Source organism: Phoca vitulina, unplaced genomic scaffold, assembly GCF_004348235.1.
Source record: "Phoca vitulina isolate PV1807 unplaced genomic scaffold, GSC_HSeal_1.0 scaffold7, whole genome shotgun sequence".
Taxonomy (NCBI): domain Eukaryota; kingdom Metazoa; phylum Chordata; class Mammalia; order Carnivora; family Phocidae; genus Phoca; species Phoca vitulina.
Window position 1 is genome coordinate 31,953,161 of NW_022589710.1, and position 17,331 is coordinate 31,970,491.

General features: G+C 39.0%; 1 protein-coding gene across 3 annotated transcripts in view; it reads left to right on the forward strand.

Annotated features, from left to right (window-relative positions):
- DAAM1 (dishevelled associated activator of morphogenesis 1) overlaps positions 1-17,331 on the forward strand; it is a 161,930-nt gene that overhangs the window by 15,706 nt on the left and 128,893 nt on the right. The window contains exon 2 of one of the 3 annotated variants that reach the window (XM_032405215.1): positions 14,436-14,586. The exons of the other annotated variants lie outside the window; for them this stretch is intronic. The gene's annotated coding sequence lies outside the window, so the exon portion shown is untranslated. The remainder of the gene's footprint in view (positions 1-14,435; positions 14,587-17,331) is intronic. 3 annotated transcript variants of the gene reach the window in all.

Consider the following 17,331-nt stretch of genomic DNA (forward strand, 5'->3'; position numbering starts at 1 on the left):
TAAAATTCTTACCATTGAAATATTTTATTTTTTAAAAATGCAACAGTTAATATTGTTTTAGGAGAACAATTTTATATGACTGCCATTGAAAGAAAGAAGAGGTTATCTAATTTAAATTTTGTTTTGAAGGAAAAAATAGCATTGGGTTGAGATAAGTAACAGCTTAATTAGACCATAATTACTTAGAAATAGGGGATACAGACCTTTTTCTATAAAGGGACAGATAGTAAATATTTTCATCTTTGTAGGCCATGTTGTTCCTGTCATTATTGTAGGAAAAATAGCCATAGACAGTATGTAAACAAATGGGTGTGGTAAGTTGGAGAAAAGTGATATCTTGACAATATTGAGTCTTATCCGTGCACATGGATTCTCTCTCCATTTATTTTGTTCTTTGATTTCTTCATTAGAGTTTTATATTTTCTTCATATAGGTCATGTACATATTTTATTAGACTTCTACCTAAGGATTTCATTTTGGGGGGTGCCTAATGTCACTGGTATTGTTTTTAATGTCACTTTTCACTCTTTCATTGTTGGCATATCGAAAAGCAGTTGAGTTTTATTATTAACCTTGTATCCTGCAACCTGATTTTTGTTTTGTTTTGTTTTTGTTTCTTTGTTTTTTATAGATAGTCTTTATCAAATTGAGAAAGTTCTTTTTTATTCCTAGTTTACAGAGAGGTTTTTTTATTGTTTTTTTTGTTTTGTTTTTTGTTTTAATCATAATGGGTGTTGGATTTTGCCAAATACTTCTCCTGCATCTATTAATATGATCATGTGATTTGCATACCTGGGATAAATCCCATTTGACTGTAGTGTATAATTCATCTTGTATGTTTTTGGGTTCAATTTGCTAATTTTTTTTGTAATATATTTGTCTGGTTTTGCTATGAGCATAATTCTGGCTTAATAGAATGAGTTAGGAAATACTCTACTTAAATTCTCTGAAAGAGATTATAGAGAATTGGTATAATTTTTTTCCTTAAATGTTTGGTAGAATTCACCAGTGAACCCATCTGTGCCTGGTGCTTTCTGTTTTAGAAGGTTATTAATAATTGAGTTGTCTGTTTTTATTAGTATTAAGGCCTGCATGCAGAAACTGATCTGTTTCTGGATAGTTGATGCTAAAGAATTATTTTCGGAGTTAAAAAATAAGATTCTCAAAATTATAAAATAAACACATCAACAATTTTATTTAACTTATTAGTGAAGGAACCAGTAAGATGTTAGTACCAGTTCAAAAGATAATTTGAGGGGCGCCTGGGTGGCTCAGTCATTAAGTGTCTGCCTTTGGCTCAGGTCATGTTCCCAGGGTCCTGGGATCGAGCCCTGTATCAGGCTCCCTGCTCTGTGGGAAACCTGCTTCTCCCTCTCCCCCTCCCCCTCCTCGTGTTCCCTCTCTGGCTGTCTCTCTCTGTGTCAAATAAATAAAATTTTAAAAAAAATTTTGAAAAAAGATATATATCCTTCTGTCTGTACATCCATTGATCCATATTCCTGTCCACAAGCAGAAATGCTGCAATAAATTCGTAGTAGATACAAAACTAGTTAATATCCTAAAGCACTATAAAAATTAATGTTTTTTCTTCCTACATGTATGTAAATCAGTTGTATTTCTACCAGGCAAAATCTGTTTGCTTTGTTATAGATAAGGGCCATTACACTGCTGCTGTGTGTTTTTTACAAATTAACTTTCCTACCCCTACAGAGCTATGAAATAGTCTGGCCCAGTGGGTTCTCAAACTTCTTTGTTTCAGGATGCTTTGATCCTGTTAAGTATTGAAGACCCCAAAGAAATCTGTGTAATGTATTAATTAGATTAGAATCAGAATGGAGAAACTTTAACTATTCTTTCATTAAAAAAAATAATGAAACCTATTTTATGTTATCATCTGAGTGATGACTTCATCATGGGTATTGAAAGTTTTGGAAAATTCCACTGTGTACTTGTTGAGAGAATGAGAGAGAAATGGCAAATAACATCTTGATATTATTATGAAAATAGTTCTGAACCATAAACACCCTGACAAGGCCCGAGGCTCTCTAGGCCTCCCCAAACCACATTTTGAGAACCACTGGCCTATTTAAAAGGGGGCGGGGGGGAAGGTCAAAGATAATCCCTGGAGGACCTGCTAGACCACAAATAGCATTCTACTGAAAAGATACCCAGTAATCTATTTTGCCTGTTTCTAAATCTTGTTTTTTTTTTCTTAACAGTAGTCCCTCCTTTAACAAAATGTCATCCTGCCCAGCATGAGGCATTATCAAGGCTGTTTTCAAGCTATTAAGTCAGAAACTTATTTTTTTATCATAAAATTAATACAGGTTACTATATGAAAAAATGAAAAAAAAAGGAAGTATAAAGGAATAAGAGAAATCTTACCAAGGAGGCAAATAATGTTAACATTATGGGAATACATCTTTATGAAGTTTGAAAAAAAATTTTGATTATATATTATCTGTACTTTTTTGCATCCTTCCCCCAACCAAATGTTGTCATAAGCATATTTCATGTTACTAAAACTTTTTTAAAAATTGAAGTATAGTTGACACTAAAACTTTTTATTGTGGTAAAAAATACACATCATAGAATTTACCATCTTAACCCTTATTAAGTATATAGTTCCAGAGTGTTAAGTATATTTACATTGTTGTGAAACAGATATCTAGAACCTTTAATCTTGCTGAACTGAAACACTACCACTTAAACAACTCCCCTTTGCCTCCCCCCACATCTCCCTTTACCCCAGCCCCTGGTAACCACCATTCTACTCTCTTTATCTATTAAAGTGACTACTTTAGATATCTTATGTAAGTGGACTCATACAGTATTCTTTTGTGGCTGGCTTATTTACTTAGCATAATAAGGTCCTTAAGATTTATCCATTTTGTAGCATGTGCAGGATTTCCTTCTTTTTTTAAAGCTGCATAGTATTTCATTGTATGTATGTACCACATTTTGTTTATGCATTCAACCATTGATGGACACTGGGGTTGCTTCCACCTCTTGGCTATTGTGAATAGTGCTGCAATGAGCATGAGTATGCAAACATCTCTTTTGAGACGAAGCTTTCAATTTTGGGGGATATACCCTGAGCCTAGAATATGGTAGTTCTTTTTTTAATATTTTGAAAAGCTGCCATACTATTTGTTACAGCCCTTGTACCATTTTACATTCCCACCAACAAAAGTGCACATCCTCATCAACATTTTGGGGATTTTGTGGTTATTTTTGTTGGTAGCCATCTTAATGAGTATGAGATTATTAAAACCCTTAATAAACTTCTTAGATGGCAGCCTTTATTTCCTTTATATGCTGTATAGGATAATCATTTTCCCAATGTTTTTCCATTAAAAACCATTTGAACATCTTTTTCATGTTACAGATTTTTTTTGTTTTTAGGATACATTCTTAGATATGAAATAAATGGGTCAAAGGGTATATAATTTTTAAGTTTTTTTTAATAAATACTGCCTCAAGAAAAGTTTTGCCAGTTGACTGAATCAGAGTGTTAGAGCATCTTTCATTTCACACCTGTTTATGCTGAGTATTACTATCTTACAGTTATCTGTGACTGAACAACTGGCAAATGCTGTCCCATCGTATTTTAATTTGCATTTTAGAAATTTGTTCAATAGAACTTTTTTCTCCAGACCATTTGTATTTTGTCTTTCTCAAATGACCTGCTTGCCCATTTACCTGTTTAAATCTCAGTGTTTTAAATAGATCATACAAAATTAATTAGCAATGCAAAGATGAAGCTACCAGAACTTTTCATAAATGCAGTAAACAATCATGGACCCCATTAGAAGGAAACTTATGAGCCCTTCAGGCACATTTAAAATGACCTAAAATATTTCTCTGTGATAAGGGTCTCTGGCTGCAGATTTGCGTAATTAGTTATCTTAACAAGCCCTTTTCTCATTATGTGAAGGGAAACCTTCGGTCAGCTCCTGTCATTTTACGGCCAATTTGCGTTTCCTGGAGTTTGCCTCAGTTGTTTCTTACTATCTGTGCTTTTTCTGCTGACAGTGAGACTCTCCTACATAGAAGGCACTTGTAAAGGCAGAGAGGACAGGGAGATGATATGTAGTTTTTCCACTGGATTGAACATGTTTGGAAGAATAGGAGGTAGAACAATGAAATAATCCAAATATTATGAGGAGGGAGGCAGAAGTTTGTATTAGAGTGGTTTATGTGATAAAAGAAATGTTATACCCAGTCCTTTTTGTTTATAAATGGTATTGTAGAACAGATATTTGAATGCTTAGCTAAAATATTTAAAGCATTTTGCCTGTACGGCACTCAATATTACAAAAATGCAGTATTTATCACAATACGACTATCTTCACGTCAGTGTGTCATAAGTCCATATTATAGGGGAAATGGATTTTCTCCTACCTTAAGTGCTCTAGGTTTGTTCTAATTTAAACAGAAAATAATCCTCTTCCAAGCAGAGAGAGAGAGGTTCATGCTTTAAAACTAATTTTAAATAATTATGGTAACCCAGTAATAGAATATAATGCTGTGTCTACCAGCATACTTTAGAGAAGACAACTTAGTGTTATCATGGCTCTGTTCACGTTATTATTATTTTTTTCTGGGACTCTGTTTTGAGGCACTGTGGCTGTCTGTCTTCCTTCAAGAAGTAGCAAACAAAATGCAGAACATATCCCATGGAGCTTTCTGGTAAGGCAAGTGTTGGCCGGCAGTCCCTGCCATGGTCTGACCCAGTGGTGTAGAGGCCTTTGAGAGGATTCTCTGGAGTAAGGGACCATGATCCTGAGGAGAAGGCTCCCTTTGCATTCTCTCCGAAACATCAATTCCTGTCTTTCTTGCCTGGAAGAGTGGCTATTTCTCTCCAGCTGATGGGTTCGTTCCCAGGCACCACTCAAATCACAAACGGTCTGATGCATTGTAAAATTGACTGATGGACTAGAATTCCCAAGAGTACCAAATGCCTTTGTAAGTAGAGAATCAGACAATATTCACACATTCTGTGGACAAATGACATCTCCAGTGCAAAATGGACCATGACATATTTTATCTTAATTTTCTTTTTTTTTTTAAAGATTTTATTTATTTGAAACATAGAGAGTGAGCACAAGCAGGGGGAGCTGCAGCAGAGGGAGAGAGAGAAGCAGGCTTCCCGCTGAGCAGGGAGCCCGATGTGGGGCTCGATCCCAGGACCTCGGGATCATGACCTGAGCTGAAGGCAGACGCTTAACGACTGAGCCACCCAGGCACCCTTATGTTAATTTTCTATAACGCTTTCTTGATTTGCGATGGCAAAATCTTGTAGGAAACAAAATAGAGATTATAAAGTCTTATTCTGTGGCTGATAAAGTTCTGGATTAAAAGTATTCAAACATACTTTTCTTATTAATGGTAAGGAGTTCCATATTATTTTATGAATTTACCAAAAAAATTGATTTAAGAAATGTAAAATGCCTGCTCTGTCATTTTTTGATTTAGCCAATCCCTGATAACTCTTATTATAAAAGTTTTAGGTAGAATATATGACTGATGGAGTCACATTTTGTAACTTTATGTAGATTTCATTATTTAAAGGGGCTGGTCCTAAGTATGTCAAGCTTTCACAAACAGTTTGTAAAATATAACATCATTAATTTTCTACCGAGATTGGTAACTATTATTTGGTTTGAATTTACCGAGATTCTTAAATGTATAATTTATCTTCTACTGAGGAAACATTTTTATTTTATTTTATTACTATTATTGTTTTAAAAAGATTTTATTCTTTTAAGTAATCTCTACACCCAGTACGGGGCTTGAACTCCCAACCCCGAGATCAAGAGTTGCATGCTGTATTGACTGACCCAGCCAGGTGCCCCTTGAAGAAGCCTTTCTAATTACCTTGGTTTAAAAGGGACAAAGTATAGGTGCATATTATGGCAACAACGCTACAGTTTTTTTAGTACAATCCTCTAGTTGAGAGGCATGAACTTTTTTGAAGTGAGAACTTTTTTTTTATAGTATCAAATAGAAAGCCCTTATATTGTATTAGGAGAACTAATACAAGTAATTAAGTCAAGATTTCAAGCCACACATTATGACAGCTCATGTTGTAGAAAACTCTCCAGTAGGGGAATGCAAACTCTTTAGCATGCTCTCTACTTGTGTGACTTTGGCCAACAATCTCTTGGGCTTCAATTTCCTCAGATGTAAAATGGCGAGGTTTGAATTAGCTCACCAGTTCTGTGACAGTTTTGTTGTCTCTAGTGGTTTTTTAAAGGAGGGTAGCATTCACTGTCTTGAGTTGATCCTGAGCATTCTGCATCAGAAGCCAGGATTGACCCCTTTTTAGAGCTAGCAAATTGAAATCTGGAATAAGTGATTTGCCTAGTAATAAATTTAGTGTGATGATAGAATCAGAGAGCTCAGGTCTCCACTAACCTCTTAGATGCCTATTTGACACATTCTGGTTGTCAGACATATTCTGGTTGTCACATACACCTGTCCTTCCCTCCACTTCCTATTCCCTACACAGCCATGGCAGACGTGTTTATCTCCTGCTTATCTAATGTGACATTTCTTTCCTACTCAGCCTGGACATGGCCTCAGAGCCCTTCTTGAAGCACTATTCTAATAGCCACAGCTAATAGACAAGGAAATCTTAACTAGTTTGACATGATATGTAGTAGAATCTTTAAAATAAAAAGTTCACTGAAGGTTTTTTTAAGGAGATTTACTTGTTTGATTCAAGTGGAATATTGTGGCTTTCTCTTTAGCAGGGGTTCCCAATGTGATGATTCCTTTTTAATTTAAAAAAAATTCTGGATTCCCACATGACCATGAACTCAGTAACACTTTAAATGAATTTGTTTCATCAATCCCGACATATAGATTCACTTAGAAAAATGGGCATACATACCTGGGTGAGACATTTACATGACCCTCCCCTACCCCATCCCCACCCACCAAGAGTACAGCATTAGAAACTGTTACTCTCTACCACTTTGTCTTTTTTTCTTGGTTTCAATTTAAATATATATTTTTTAAGATTTTATTTATTCATGAGAGAGAGAATAAGAGAGAGAGCACAAGCAGGAGGAATAGCAGAGGGAGAGGGAGACGCAGACTCCCCACTGAGCAGGGAGCCCTATATGGGACTCGATCCCAGGACCCTGGGATCATGACCTGAGCCGAAGGCAGACGGTTAACTGACTGAGCCACCCAGGGGCCCCTCAGTTTAAATTTTAAAAGTAGGATTGAGTTTTTATTTTTAAGGGATCTCATCAGTTGTTTTCATACTATGTACTATGGAGTCCCAATTCCAGGAGGTGCCTTGGGGAGAGTCCCCCTATCCCCACACCCCTTTCAGCTCTAACCAGCCTGTTTACTTCAAACTCTACATCTTGGGATCCTCCTTGAGATTTTATTTGGATAAAGGGTTTCACAGCTTTAAAAAACTTGAAAAACACTCATAATCTCACATTCCCATCTTACACAGAGTGTTTTGGAGTTACCCTGTGAACATTGGAGCCAGGGTGAGGACCCCAGTTGTCTGGCTTGCAGGCCACTCTTCATCCCCCTACCCGAGCGGCTATTCCTAGGAGCAGTGGAGGTTGTAAACGGACACCACTGCCTGCTGGGAGTGGAGCACAGACTTCTATGGAAAGAAAAATTGTTTACGTTGTAATACCAGGGGAGGGACTCAAATCTCTTTCCACCCTTGAATACAAGGCTATGTGGTATACATATTTGTAAATGTTTGCCTTGTTTGGGTGTAGGCTTCTCTAACTATTTGGGGTGGGTAGAGGGATGGTGAAGCTTTTTTTTTTTTTTTAAAAACGTTACTTTAAAACAGTGAAGAGTGATGCCATGGGCAGAAGACTGCTTCCCTTCTCTCTCCTCCCAGTGCTGTGCTCCTTCCCTGCTGTGTTTGGGGCATGCTTTACCTTGTCCTGATTTTTAAGCACTGTCCAAGCAGAGTCTTTGGTGTCTTTCCTAGATTTTGCTATCTATCAAAGGACAACCTCAGTTCAGGGCTCATTTCTCTGCAGTGGTCATCTTTTGCCATTATCGAATCAGCATGCCATCAAGACACCAGCCAATAGGATGCTTAACATACCCGGCCTGGGCTACGCTACTCTGCCTGGGGCGTTAGCACACAGCCAGCGTCCCTCCGAGGCCTGCCGTGATCTGCTGTGATTTCTAGGAGTTGCTTTCCTTGTTGACCTTGGCCGTTTGGGGCTGTAGGTGATCCAGGATAGCTGGAACGAGTGTCTGGTGACAGATGGCGGAGGTGCTGTGCACTCTGGCGCTACACCTGGGTGTGGAGCGTTAAGTGCCTTCCCGGGCGGCGGGGCCGAGGTGGTGCTGACTGCTCCCGCAGATCCCTGACAGGCCTCTTGCTTCCTGACCCTCTCAGGAAGGTCCTCCTCTCTCTCGTGGAGACGCTGTTCTTTTCACTGCGGCGAAGCCAAATGCCTCATTTTGGCCAATAGTTTCAACCTCTTCCTTTCCCTTTTTTTTTTTTTTTTTAATTTTTATTTATTTGACAGAGAGACAGTGAGAGAGGGAACACAAGCAGGGGGAGCGGGAGAGGGAGAAACAAGCCTCCCGCCAAGCAGAGAGCCCGATGCGGGGCTCGATCCCAGGACCCTGGAACCATGACCCGAGCCGAAGGCAGACGCTCAACGACTGAGCCACCCAGGCGCCCCCCTTTCCCATATGTTTTAACAGATTCGATGATGAGAAAAGGAAAGGACTTTCTCTGGCCCGGCTCACTTCTTACTGAAGCAGTGGAGCAGAAAGTTAGGAAATAAAGGGAAGAGAGAAAAAAGGAACATAGGAGAATGTTATATCGGAAAACCGACTATTAGATAATTAAGCAGTAATTTTTGCTCCTAAGTCGTAAAGCTGAGATGTAAAGGAAGTTTGGGGAACTTAGTGGAAGACTTCATTCAAGCAGGAATTTCTTGCCATTTTCCACATGGCAATTAAAATAACTATCTGCTACCTTTTCCTTTCGTCTGTCAGCTCTCCAACAGTCTATCCTTCCAGGTAAGACATTTCAGGTCTGACTTCCTTTGCTTCTTGATTTCCAATTTTAGTATATGTGCTGCCGAAGCGAGCACTGCTTCTTGATTTCCATCCTCGATTCTTCCCTTCCTTCTTTCTTCTCTTGATAAGATATATTTCACATACGTAAGTCATGTATTTTAGAGTAAATTTGTTTTTTTTCCCCCATTCATGGGCTTATTCAGAGTTGTACAACCATCCCCACCGTCTAATCCTTGAACATTTTCTTCCTTTTAAATTTTTAAAAAAAGTTTTGTATTTACTTAAGTAATCTCTACACCCAACATGGGGCTCGAACTCACGACTCTGAGATCGAGAGTCGAATGCTCTTCTCACTGAGCCAGCCAGGCACCCCTAATCCTAGAACATTTCAACTCTCCAGAAAGGAACTTCAAAGGCATTAGCAGTCATCTGTGACTGCAGTCATCCTCCTGCTACTCCCATCCTCACCCCACCCCCATCTCCATCCCAGGCCACCAGGAATCTGCTTTCTGTCTGTATGGATTGGCCTATTCTGGACATTTAATGTAAATGGAGTCATACAATATGTGGCCATTGGCCTATTCTGGACATTTAATGTAAATGGAGTCATACAATATGTGGCCTTCTGTGACAGGCTTCTTTTACTTAGAATAAAGTTTCCAAAAGTTCATCTGTGTCATAGCATATATCAGTACAACAGTTCTTTTTGTTGCCAAATAATATTTCATTTTATGGATATACCACATTTTGTTTATTCATGGACATTTTGGTTGTTTCCATTCTTTGGTTATTATGAAGAATGATGCTATCACTATCTGTGTACAAGTTTTTGAGTGAATGTATATTTTCAGTTTTCTTGGGTAAATACCTAAGAATAGAATTGCTGGGTCATACGGAGACGCTCTGTTTAACATTTTGAGGAACTGCCAAATTGTTTTCCAAAGTGGCTGTACCATTTTATATTTCCACCAGCAATGAATGAGGGTTCCAATTTCTTTACATCTCAGGTGTTTCTTAAATACTATATTTTTGTTGTGTTTACGGAATGCTTCCTCTCGTCTTGGTGGGTATGGGAATAGGGAGCTGAATGATAATTTTGGAGGAAATGAAACAAATGAAAATCAAATAAATTATTTTCAGATTGGCTCAGTGTAGTTCTGGAAACCTTTCAGCCCTGAGCCTACAAACCTTCCTGTTTGACTGGATATGACATTACCAGGAATTTTACTTTCCTGCTTTTATTCTCCCTGAGGAGAAAAAAGAAATATGTCTTTTCCTCAGCTAGACATGGAAGGTTCAAACAAACATAAAAGACCCCTGAGTTATTAACAATTCCACTGGAACATGTACTTGGTTTATGCCCAGAATAGTTTCTCTCCAGTCATTCTCTTGGTGCTTCCTCTGTGCTGTTCTCCACTGGAGCGTAACCTAAGAGCTGAATCAAGGTTTGTTCAGTCGGTGTTTGGAAAAGAAACGGTGACTGGATGCTGGTCAGCTGGCTCGGGGCCACTGGCAGGCCTGCCCTAGACCATGCTTTCTGCAGGCCGCAGCATCTCAGGCTTGTTACAGGCCTGTACCAGGCATTGGTTGCATTTGCCATGTCTGAGCTCAGGATGAGAAGACCTTTCATAATCCACCGTGGCCTTGAACAGGCAAGTTCAGAGATCCTGGAAATGGCCCAGGACACCAGCCAAAGACAAGATCCTGGATCCCTTGCTCTGTGTGGGACCTGGGGAGTAGGCAGGGAGTAGGACTTGAGAACAACAAGAAATGGAGAAATGAAATGTCCTTTCTTAGTCCTGGTACATAGATATAACTCCCACTGCCTTCTGGCCACTGTTGGTTACTTTGGGTTGTATATTGGCAGTATGTAATCAGATTACTGTAGCAGGGAAGGCCTGCCTCTGATGACTGCCCTTCTCGCATGCCCTCATTTTTATTCTTGCAGGATAGAACTTTATGAATGATGTTTGCAAGCGTAGATTGCCTCTAGATTTTCATTCCTACACCCAGTGTGAGCCTCTGTCACTCTCCTTGTGACACAGGGAGGGTTGGGAAGGTATTTGTCCCTGGGGCCTCTCCAGCCCTGTTTTCGCTGGTCTGCTCCTCTGAGCGCCATCTAGTCGTACGTCCTCTGACTTGCCGGAATCCCTCCCTGAAATGACCCACTCAAATCAGGACAGGACCTCCTGTTCCTGTCTGCTCTCCATTAAAAACTGCCCATCTCGGGCACGTGCATTCAAGGTCCTGTGTTATCTCTGTCAAGTCAGTGTCTTGCTTTCATTAAAATGAGGTTGGCCTTGTTGAGTGTGTGTGTGTGTGGGGGGGTGATTTTTGGACAGCTGCCTATTTATTACACCCCTGCAGATTGCCTATGCACTTTATTATGCCTATATTGCAGAGATTAGGCTGCCTCAAAAAAGGTTTTAAGTACAACTATTTCAAGGGTCAATTTCATATCACTGTGAAGTATTTATTGGTATACTTTAAGATTAGAGTAACAGTTGATGTGTTTTCTGTTAGCTACGCCTCTATGTAATTTCTGTAATAATCTGTGTATTTGGCTTAGTTACTTCAATTGGAACTGTAAAGAGTTGAATTCTAAATATATACACATATATTTCTTTTGACTTATTATGGTCCAGCCATGCTTTGACTGGATTGAGAGTTCATAATACCATCCCACACTCCCCCAAATAGGAGTTTCCTGCAGTTTAAACAATTTTAAAACAGATCTTTGTTTCTCTGGCGTTGTGTTTGACCTGGTCTTGGGAGAAAGAGAACTGTCTGAAAAAGGCTGGTTCTCATGTGGGTGGGGTTGGAAAACTGGTTCTTCCTAATCTGTACATGTGCCTTTTTTGTTGCTGGCCACCGTGAACTCAGAGGCAGCCTGTCTGACCTGCCGGGTCTCAGGTCTAGCTTCCTGTGAGTGTCCGTGACTGACTTCTAAGGCATCAGTCACCGTAACACTTCATACAGCTACCTTCAACTTGAGTACTGTGAGTGGATTTATCTACATTACAGTTTATCCAATATAAGTCCAGTATTATTTGATAAAGGAAAACTGTCCTTTCATCTCTTTGTGATATCTTTAGTGGGCTTCTGACTATATCAGTGTGTGGTTTGTAACTGAAGTTACGAGAAGTCTGAGATTGATTCTTCTAAATAAAACATGTCCTATGCTGTCCAAAATGGTAGCAACTAGCCATTTGGGGCTATTTAATTTATAGTTAGTTAAAATTAAATTAGAAGTTGAGTTCATCATTCATACTAGCCACACTTCAGACCTTCATTAGCCACATGTGGCTGGTGGCTACTCTCTTGGACAGTGCAGAGATAGAGCATGTCTGTCGTCACGGAAAGTTGGCTGACTATAGACTTTTCTCTGTCCCATAAGGTCCAAGCATGATATTAATGACAGCAAAGAGAAAGCTTTGCTTAGGTGAATTCAGGTGCTGGTAAATTGTTGCTACCTATTCCTAGCCTAAAATGAGAGAAGTAACAGAATGTGTCATTCATGCTTCAGTTGTTGCTGGGCAGTGTTTCCTTGCAATGGTTCAGTTTCCAAAGGGTCGACTTGCTCATATTCCAATGCATGTTAGACTTTCTGAAACAGTATAAATAATTACTATCTACCATCCCTTCCATTAGAACTGATACTTCTAGGGGCACCTGGCTGGCTCAGTCTGTAGAGCATGGGTCCCTTGATCTCTGGGTTGTAAGTTTGAGCCCCACATTGGGTGTAGAGATTACTTTAAAGTAACATCTTTAGTTAATTAATTTAAATAACATCTTTTTAAAAAAAAACCAAAAACCTGATACCTCTAATTCTGTGTCCAGGAGTGAGATGAGGGTAATTAAAATTTTACCAAGGTACATTTATTGGCCTGTTTCCTAATGGCCATGAATGTTTCCTAAAAGCACATGAATGTATGAGTTTCATTTTAAGCAGGCTTTGTCTTTTGGGAGATTAGGTTTCATTTTGGTTTAAATTTATGTCTATTGACTTTTAGTTCTTTGGAGATATTTTTAAGACTGGATATTTGTTAACTCTATTTATCTACCTTGAAATTTGTATTCACAAGTTATAAATTTATGACCAGAAGATTTGGGCACAAGTCTTCCACTCCCTCACCCTACCACCAGTGACTATTAAGTTGTTGATGCTTTTGTGTAACTGACATCCGAGGATTGAGACTACATACAAGCCATAGAACATAGGCACACAACGTGTTAGCTCTCCAGGAAGGTTCTGGTAAAGGGACAGAGGAGTGGCAATTAACTGAAAGACCTTTCCTAGCCAATGTAAGCATTCCTTTTTTAACTTCATTATCTTGAATAATTCTCAGTGGCTTAAGAATATATAACTGTGTTCTTTCTAAAGTGGGCATTTGGTGGTGATGGTGTGTACATCAAAATTATATCTAAATTCCTCTTAGGCCAAGGGTATGATACTGAAGAGGAATTTAACACTCTCTATCACCAGCACCCACCCCCTCTCCAACACCATCAACAGCCTATCTTCAGAAACCTTGTACGTGAGGTTATATGAAATTTTATAAATAATATTTTCCTGAGGGCTGGAAAAAACTCCATAGCAATTAGCCACTTGTTGGCATAAACGTTGCCATGCTGTGGTGTGAGTATCCTGGTTCTTGTTCTCCGCTGTCTTCTGGAACAAGCAAGAGCACTTTTTATTCTTGTTCAGCACTTCAAAAAGCAGCTTTTATATTCTCTCTTTCATGAAGAATCACTCATTTTCTTTATTCTTTTATTATTTTTCATGCCTGGTTAGAGTTGGTAGCACTTTTTAAAAAAAAATTTTTTTTAAGCCCATGATAAATTTATGTGTAAACTATGATAGAATACTCCCTCCTCCAAGAGTAAAACTTGAGATAAAGTGTAGAAAATTGGAATTTCTACTCTTCAGAACTGATCTTAGGTCTAGTAAAAAATTAGTGTCAATGTCTTTCATATGTTCATGAACATATAAACACATAATGTTTAGTTTGAACATGAACTTGGCTGTCATGTTCTGATTCACTGAGCGCTTACTCTGGCTCCTTGTTCTCAGGGTCCTGCTTTTCTAGTATTCCTTAAGTGTCCGCTCCTTTGCTTCAGGGACTGTACTACTACATCTAGCCGTGCTTTTATTCATTTTTAACTCTGATCTAATATCTTGCTCCAAATGCATACATTTACCTTGGCTGGGTGCTAGCCATAGATTGTGTTTGGACCCAAGAGTGATTCCTGTGTTTTTTGAAAACACAGATTTTCCAGAATGGCATCTGTATTACTCATCATTGAGCCATGTTGAAAAGTATTGTCTTGGATTTAGTTCTTGATTTTAAGCATTTGATCCACATTTCAAGGCCTCTCCTTCTGTGGTTTTGTTTTACCAGAAGCTTCTGGCAGGAGATAGAATGATCTGAAGAAGAGATCCATGGAAGTCAGAGAATTGATGGCTCTATTTTCTGGACATATCATAGAACTTAACTAAATTTTAAGCTCCTGAAAGGCAAGGGCAGTGTATGTACTACCTGTACTTAACCTGTAAGTATTTAATCTATAGTACTTAACTTAAAATTGGCTGATTAATTAACTCCAGAGCAAACATGCTCAGTGTGGGGTTTTTTTGTTTTGTTTTTCATTTCTTTAACATTTAAGGTACTAAAATTGAATATTCTCTATTAAAGATGTTTGCCTAGTTTTGAACAATGATCTGGTTTATTACATGGTTTCTTTATTAAGCATACTCATTGTTTCCAATAATACTTATTATGAGTCTGTTAATGATAATTAATAGCTTTCATGAAGAAGCCAGAAATTGAATGTGGTTAGTGAAGCAACACTGTTGAAACTATTTTTTCCTCTAACACAAGGTAGGACTTGGCTGTCTCTTTCTTTGCCATTCGTTGCTTCTCCTCTCCACCTTACTCCACAGATTCATTTAGCCCTATTTCTTCCATTACCAATGAGGACCCCTGGAACTAAATATAGTGGCTTTAGGATTCTGGATTTGTCATGGTGTGCAGCAGAGTGCTGTGTTTGGTGGGCAGAGATCAGAGCCCGTCAGTGGGCCAGCATTTCCACTGCTAGCTCTGTGATTCTGGGCAGGGTTTGATCTAACTACCTCTTTTGTAAAATGAGTATTATGATGCCTGGCTTCCCTGCCTACTTAGAGGAGGCTTGTGAAGATCAGTGGAGAGATAGTACATGGGATCATTTTGCACAGTACTATAAAATGTAAGCTCTCAGTACTGAAAAGAGTGGTAAATTGCCTGTATTTGTCCATAGGTTGATATTTATACTCACTGAACCCTCTTATTCATGAATGTGTTAAGAAACACAAGCCTTATGGCATTGGGGCAAATAAAAAAAAGTGCAAGGAATCCAGTGGGACATAGGCTCAAAATGTATTTTAATTGCTTGATGATGCTTTTGCATTTGAATGATCAACATGGTACTTCTTATTATTTTCCAGTAGTTGAGAATGGAGCTTGAGACATTTTTCACTGGAGTCCATTTGGTAGACTGCCCCTGGGGACACTCAACTTGGTAGAACAGTATTGAACTAATGCCTGCTTCCTTGGTGTGCTGTTCTCTGGGCCGACTTGGTTTGTACCCCTGGAAGATCATAGAGAAGCCACCAAGTAGGACCAAAGGCGCTACTTCTTTATCGTTTTTCTTTTAGCTGATGCATCAGAATTACTTTGATTGTAAGCAAGAGAAACTAAACTTAAGCAAAAAAGGAAAAAAAAAAAGTTGCCTGAAGAATATGAGGTAGCCCTTGTACCTGTAAGAAAGCTGGAGTGACTTAGAATTCCGAGGAGAAAGTCTACTTCGTCTATCCTAGGTCTTTGTTCAGCATTGGCACATTTTTGGCAGGGTTAGAGGGATAGCAAGTGTGACCCCAAGAGTGCAAGGAGAAGGGGTAGGTGATTGCCTATAACATCCATATGCCAGACAGGCAAAAACAACACTAGATTTCAGCAGGATTCTCAGTTCTCTGAAATAGGGGGGGCAACTTAACATGCTTTTGTCCATGTATCTGCCAGCATGGGTTAAACCCCCCTTTTACTAACGAGAAATAGAAGTTGAGAAAGATCAAAGAAGAAAGGATCTTCATTAGATTGGGAGGCATTTGTCCTGAAAATACAGTACAAGGGCTCTTTCCCTAGAATCTAGGAATGGGCCATGGTACTCAATAGCAATAACATCCCTGGATCATTTTACATCGAGTGGTACTGCCCAATGGTCTCCAGTCATGTCTCTGTCAGATTCTTTTCTCACTTCTGTATTTTAATAAGAAGTGTTCAGCCTAGGTCCAGTGTTTCCAGTGAAACAACTAACTACTCTTAAGTCAAAATAATTCATTTCTCCATGGCTTAATTAATATATGGTATACCTTTAAAATAATTCTCTTATGTTCTAATTTTAGCTTCTAATTCTTAATACAGACTCTATTGTAAATACAGTGGGTACTTTAGAAAGTGAACCACCAGAGAAATGGGTTTACAGATGAGCAGGAAAGGTGTGGTGTACCTGTCATTTCCTTCCTTCTGTCCCACACTCCTGAAAATGTGCTTTCAGTGAAAAAGGGGCAAGTCTCTGACTCTCCATCACAGACCACCTATGTAAGTCACCTTCTTGTTTGCTTCCATTGTTTAACTGAGACAACTGGCTGTGAGATTGTGAGATCTACTTTTGTGTTAAAGTCCTGAAGGACTTGTTTGGGATGGCCAGGTATCAGAGGTGTGCTTTGCAAATTTAATTTGTCACAACTCTGAACATCCCTGTAAGTGTTCATTCTGTGCTGCATAAAGTATGCCAAAAAAAAAAAAAAAAAAAAAAGAGTTTGGATGTGGGCCTGGATTTTTGGGACAGGTAATCTGTAACAACATCCTTGTGTAGATTTCCACGGCGTCCCAGACCAGATCTGGTGCTCCTGAGCATGAATAGGAAAAATCTTTCACACTGTAAGTTCTTCCACTAAAACTTGACTCTTCTTGAGGGCAGAGATGGGGTCTCGTTTTCTGTCCTACCATCACTGCTGGGCACCCATATGCACGCCCAGGACTATCGAATGGGTGTTACTCATAGCTCCAAAGGCAGGGTGTCACAGTGGGACTCAGTGACTTCTGCCCAGTCATTACCACCATGCTCTATCTTTGCTTTGTACTGAAATAGTCAAGGTGGGACTGTTGTTCCCATGTGACCAAAAGGACGTATTCTTATGCCTTCTCTCTGCTCTTATATAGTGAAAAGGGATCCTTTGGTACTCCATTTCTTTATTTT